The 6,491-nt window shown below is 32.4% G+C and overlaps 1 pseudogene across 1 annotated transcript; it reads right to left on the reverse strand.

The window, feature by feature from the left end:
• Window positions 1–265: 265 nt before the first annotated feature.
• On the reverse strand, window positions 266–4,062 carry LOC143600189 (protein TIFY 4B-like; annotated as a pseudogene). The gene is made up of 8 exons (XR_013147428.1): window positions 3,939–4,062; window positions 3,698–3,837; window positions 3,394–3,515; window positions 1,966–2,056; window positions 1,757–1,895; window positions 801–866; window positions 517–577; window positions 266–433 (listed from the first exon to the last, which is right to left on the reverse strand). The product of XR_013147428.1 is annotated as a protein TIFY 4B-like (transcript).
• Between the last annotated feature and the right edge of the window lie 2,429 nt (window positions 4,063–6,491).

Below are 6,491 nucleotides of genomic sequence, written 5' to 3' on the forward strand. Positions count from 1 at the left end.
GATTAGCAACATTTAGTGACAAAAAAGTTGCATAACTTTAAGATGTGATGATATACATAGAAAAGGAAAAATGGGTGGGTCAAGCAGTTGGGTAATGGGTCAAAACGGATCATCTAGTTTTTGTGAACATGACTGATTAAAACTCTGTACTCTGTACACATTTTAAAAACACACATTGGGCGATATTCAACATAATTAACCAAACAGATCGTCTAGTTTTTTAATAACATAATTTTTTTTATAAAAGTAGTTATTTTACCTTTTGTCAGCAAGGATGGGAAAGAGACTTAAATTTAGCTAAAGCGGTTAGGGGTGTTTGGTGGTCTGACAAGGTGGGGAGCAAGTGGCACTCCTGCTCGACTGCTCATTTAGGTTATGGTTCCCGATCTGATGGTGATTACCATAAACATCTCCTTTCCTCTTGCTCTTCAACCTTCAACTAACAAGAACATGAGAACCAAACCAAAAAAAATATATTGGAAAATAAAATGATAAATTAACTGATTGTCGAGATACCTGTCTTTTCGCTTCTCTAGATACCTTTGAACTGAGGCTTTTCTGCTTGATGAACCTTCAGCTTAGAAATTTTAATTGAAAAGTAAAATAAAATTGTTAAAAGGGGAATAATATTATTATAAGTCATTGAATTATATAATCAAGTTTTCTAATTGAGAAGATGCAGTAAGTTTTCATGCATTTTAAAATACATGAGGAATTCTCTTGAAAAAATTAGATTATGCAACAATTTTTTTATATATAGAAGGCAAGAAGAAATATAATTGTAAGATTTGCATACTTACCGGAGGTATCTTCACGCGATATGTTGCTTTCTTCTTTGTGCGGCCGATAGTTGTCTGTCATTCTCACTGTAAAGCAAAGATGTTACACATTAGAAATAATGCATGAAGTACACTCGTAAACACTTTTATTTGTTTACTTAAAATATCATTTCATTATAAGTACTTTCTGAATTAAAATGAAACTTTTATTTTTATTGTGACCAGTCTGAACTTGGTAATACTTCTAGGGCCTCCGAACAATTATAGTTTTAATTATTAAATACCAATTTTTCAGCATAATTAATTATAAATTCCCAAGTACCACACTTGAACCTAGGAAACTGAACGAACATGAACGAGGCTTGCACGTGTTCGTCCTTTAACTTTAACCAAACAGACGATTGAAGACGAATAATGTTTTCTTGTTTGTGTTCATTCGTTAAAAAATGAACGTGATCATGCTCGCTTATGTTCATTCTTTAATAGTATAAATGAATAAGTCACGAACGTAAACGAACAAATATAATTGAACACAGATGAACGAATACAGACGAGCATAATTGAGCAAACACCAATAGAAGTAAATGTAAATAATAATCTGCCAGGCTTAAAAAACTAACAAAAAATAAACAAAATTGTAATGTGTCATGTATGATATTTTAATCTATTAAAACTAGACTAAATTTTAACGGGTCTGACAATTTAAATGAATACATAAACAAACACACTTAAAACAAACGTAAACTAACAAACATAAAATGAACGTGAACACACATAAACAAACATTCACAAACAAGACATGCGTTCATGTTTGTTCGTTTAACTAAATGAACAAAAAGTTATGTTCATGTCCGTTCATTTATTAAATAAACGAACACAAACAAACTTCCTAGCTCCCGCCGAACGGTTCACTGAACGTTCAGTTGTTTGCAGGCCTAGTTGAACCATTGAATATAATCAACGACAAATTAATCCACCTCTTTGCAAAACTGGCGGGAGCACAGGAGAGAAATCCGGGCCCACATTAATGCTTGGAGCTTGCAGCATGTTTCCATCAAATGGATCTTCTTGAGGAAACTGGAGTGGGCTTGCAGCAAGCCGGAATAGTGCCTGTGCCTGAAGTTGCTCAGTTAGTGGCATCAATGTTTAAAACTGGAGTTTGTATAAGATACATCAAATCATATACCTTATCAGCTGGGACATCATCATATACATTCACTTTGCCACTATAAAATATTGTCATTTGTCCTTTTGTCTCTTCTGTCCTGCCATTAATCCTGAAAGACTCAGGTAAAAAGTTAGCAACATGTTACTTAGTCTCATGGACATCATTAGTACCAATATAAACAGTGCACTTAGTCTCATCAATGGGTTAAAAGCCTACATATACTACTACACAAATTAGTAACTTTTAGCATTAAATTATAAATTGTAAGATAAATGCGTCAGATGCAATATATGATGATGACTACTGAAATATATGAAATTGACTACGAATCAACTTCATGTATTCACCCAAATGGACCACGTTTATGATTTTAGATTTCAGGACACTTATTGTATTTTAACTGAAATACAAATATAGGAGACATATTTAATAACCCTTTCCAGATAACTATATTGCAACCAAAACTTCAAACATGGTTAAATTTGAAAAAAGAAGAGGTGCTGCAATTAATGCCATATATCTTGCAAGTCTCTTAACTTAGGAAGGAAAAATATGAGGATATGAAGTGAACTTTTTTGTTCTATAACTATTTACAATTAGTTATAATATTTAATGCTCCTCTAAGTGAGCAACCCGTTACCTAAATGTTCAGTGCATAAATCAACTTAATGAAAAGATCCTATATAAATTAGATGTGACCTAATTTCTCATCGTTTCGTATTGCTTTGTAGCTTTTGATCAACAAAAAGGCACATAAAATCCTTCACAAGATCAACATATTAAAGCAAAGCTGAAACATAAGAAGCAAGCTTGATTTCTAGATCAGTTGGGATTAAACCTATCACTCAAAATTACCTTGTGTGGATTGCAGGCAACACATACATGTATAAATAGTTAAATTCGGGTATACAACATACAAGTATGCTGACAGGGTTCATGAAAAGCTTATATTACAGGTCAAAAGGCTCCAAACCAGTTAAACATGATCTAGTTATCTCACAGGTCAATCTTAAGTGAAAACTAATGAGACAAATTTCAGCAGTTGATTATTTAGGATACGATTTGAAACTAGTCAAACTAATACTTCTAATGAATTAGATCAATTCTCTTTTCCTTCCATATATATGGGCAAATTCTTGCATTCTCAAAAAGACAGTAAAAGAATATATAAGCTCAGTTAAACTTAAACAGTTCACTTTCTAAGTTTCTATCATTATTCCTAATACTAACCAACAATCAAGAAAGGGAAAAGATGAAATGAAGTTAATAGAAATCATAAAATTAACTAATTTGTTAATGGAAGCTAACGATATCTAGCTTAAACAAAAATCCACTAAAACCAATAATAATGAAAGCAAAACTGCCTTTGCTCACAATCTAGATCCGCATTCATGAAACATCTACAATCATTACACTTAACACCAATTAGATGATTTAACAAGTTACCGAGGCAGAGCAGAATCATTATCCCCCAAATAATCAGCCTTCTCGGTATCATTCCGGTGGCACGGAACTGATTCTTCCACTGAAATCGAGATCTCCGTATCGGCAGTTATTCCTTTCTGGACCTACATTTCAAAGTTTCACATAATTAATAACCTAATCACGGATCAAATAGTAAAATACTATAATATAATATATCTATATAATATATAAAAGCATAAAGCACAACAATATTATATTAACAATTAGCAATTTAGCATCCATTATTTCCTAATAAAAAATTAGGCAAAACTTAATTAAACCGTACATGAGCGGCGCCAGGAGTTCGAGAACTAATGCACATCTTCCGGCTACCTTCGTCGGAATCCGGTGACGGTTCGAGTAACGCCTTGAGCATAATCACTTGCTGGATCGCCTGCGATTTGTTCCACGACGGCCGTCTCATACCTAAATTTCAATAACCGGAAAACATCTGAATTCAGTCACTAATAATAACAATAATATAACAAATTAATAATAATAATAATCATAATAAAATAAGAGGTGACCTTTTTGTTTGAGGTAACGGCGGCAGTCTTCGCGAGTGAGCTGCGAAATGTCGTCTTCGGTGAGCAGGCGAAGCGGCTTATCGAGGGCGGAGATGGCGGAGGACGGTGGATCCTCGGTTGACATGGTGGAAATTGAATTGAATTAGAAGGAATTAGCCCCAATTTGATATGATATTAATCAACATCATCATAATTGTAATTGTAATTGTAATTGTGTTGTGTGTGAGAATGAATGAGAAATTGGGGGTGGGTTGTCTGTCGTTTGGGTTTGTGACAATTTAAGGTGAGTTTTTTGAAGCTCTTCTTCATCCAATGGGAAGCCTGCGACTTGCCACCCCGTACTGCCACGTACTCTATCTACCTTTCTTTTTTTATTCTTTGTATTTGTATGTATGTATTATTATTATTATTAAATTAATATTTAATTTAATTCATAAATCGGTTTTAACTTTTTAAGTTTATGTAGTAGACCGTCACGGATAAGTTTGACGAGTACGTATCTTTTAACATAATAGTAATGTGCGGCTTTCAATGCTGACTCGAGCATTGAGTTTTCGGTTAAGAATTAAAAACTTGTGAGAGCAACGTATTGAAAAGGTACATATGATTACAAATGTATTTGTTTTAACATTCTATTAGAGAAATTAGATGATAGTTGTTATTTAGTTAAGATTAAATAATATCTTTTAGTTGTAAACTATATATAATCGTAGATGATGATCACAGTTATTATTGAAGGAATCATAATATTTGATAATACGAATATCAAAAGTAAAACAAAGCTATTTGCGGTAAATGACGTTTTACGTTCCTTGCTTAAATACATGCGTACCTTTGTATAAATTTGGGGTATGATCATTACATTATTGTATAATTTATGTAATGAAAATAAGTATGATCATTACATTATTAATATACTTTCATGTAATGAAATAGTTATAGTTAATATGTAATATATATGTATATGTATATACAGAATTATGGCTCAAAGCTAAATAAACTTAGTGTGTATCTTCTATACGTGTTTATTCATGTGATCTTACAACTAGTTCACGATAAAAGTTTTTATTATATGAACATGATTATTTCTTTCAACATCAAAATCATCCCACAATGTGTGTGTATATATATATATGTATATATATATATATGATCTTTGTTGTATAAAGGGTAGTATCATTTGTTTATGGAAAAGGTCCATGCTTTTAAGTGTGACATTGAGTTGTATATTTAGCGTGTTATATCATGTCTTTCCTTTCTTGTACCTTTTGACAGCAATGAATAACTTATGATGTTGTCTCTCGATTAACCAAGAGCACATGTCTGATTGCAAAGGACACATGGAATTCATAATTGTAATATAGTTCGTAACAACCGGGGTTTACTATTTGAATTGTCTCAAGCGAGCATGCACTCCACATCTGTTAACTCGTATCGAAGTCTAATTCGATTTATGTTGTGGTCGTACGTAAATCCAAATTAACTGTAATGATTTTATGACATTACAATCACAAACATAAATTAGTTTATGAACAATATGCCATCAAGTCATCTCCATACGGCTATTCCTTTATGCTCGTTCATGGTGAATTTCACGCGAGGTAGTGATAGACTTAAGAGTCAAGGTGGAGCAGTTTACAAGCTTACAATTGTATAGGACCTTTTATTTATGAAAATTGTAAACTCTCATTCAATGTATGCTAACTAGTTGATCTACATAACAACAATGGAGTTAAAATGCAACTAACGTAAAAGTAATACCACTATAACCATTCAAATGTCACATTAACACGTTCTACCATTAACACTATTCTAGTTCTTGATAAAGCCATCAATTGGAGGGTATATAAAAGTTGCAAAAGTGTCATTGTTCGATTTTCATACAATCCAACTACCCTAGTAGCCAAAATTTAAGGTTATTGGACGGTGTTGGACCACGTTGAAGCATAAGATCTTGCCATCTAGTGTCATCACATGTTACCCTCTAGTGTTTCGATCCAAATCTAACATATAAATTAACAAATCATATGATAGCATTTATGAGTGCAAGTCTTATTCATACATTGGACCATATAGTCGCAACATGACAATTTTCGATCCATGTCAAGGCATGATTTTCAAGCATTGACGCCACATGTTATGCTATCTTTAAGCATGATTATCATAGTTGAAGTAACATAATATATATGTGGAATCTTAAATGAAGAAATTTATCATATGCAAGGATGACATTTTGATGTACTTGTGATGAAAACTGCTGATGTACGTGTTTAAGATACGTTGTAAATACGATCGAGGAATGAATTGGTTAATCCAAATACAAAGAAAATACTACTAACTAAAATAGGTAATCGTTTACCAATTTATTTTACAATCACTAGTTATATTATTTAATTTATATAAACAGCTTTTATTACACATGGTCACTTTCTATTTCATCTCAAAATCCTTTATTGTTTTATAAAAAGTTAATTTACATAATGTTTGTGCTATGTTTAATGTTGTGGAGCTTCGTTACCACTTGAAATGTTGTGGAAGACGAAGCTCAAAAAG

This window comes from Bidens hawaiensis, unplaced genomic scaffold (genome assembly GCF_021521415.1).
Source record: "Bidens hawaiensis isolate Kalapana, Puna unplaced genomic scaffold, B.hawaiensis_p1.1 tig00001960_1, whole genome shotgun sequence".
NCBI classification, from domain to species: Eukaryota; Viridiplantae; Streptophyta; class Magnoliopsida; order Asterales; family Asteraceae; genus Bidens; species Bidens hawaiensis.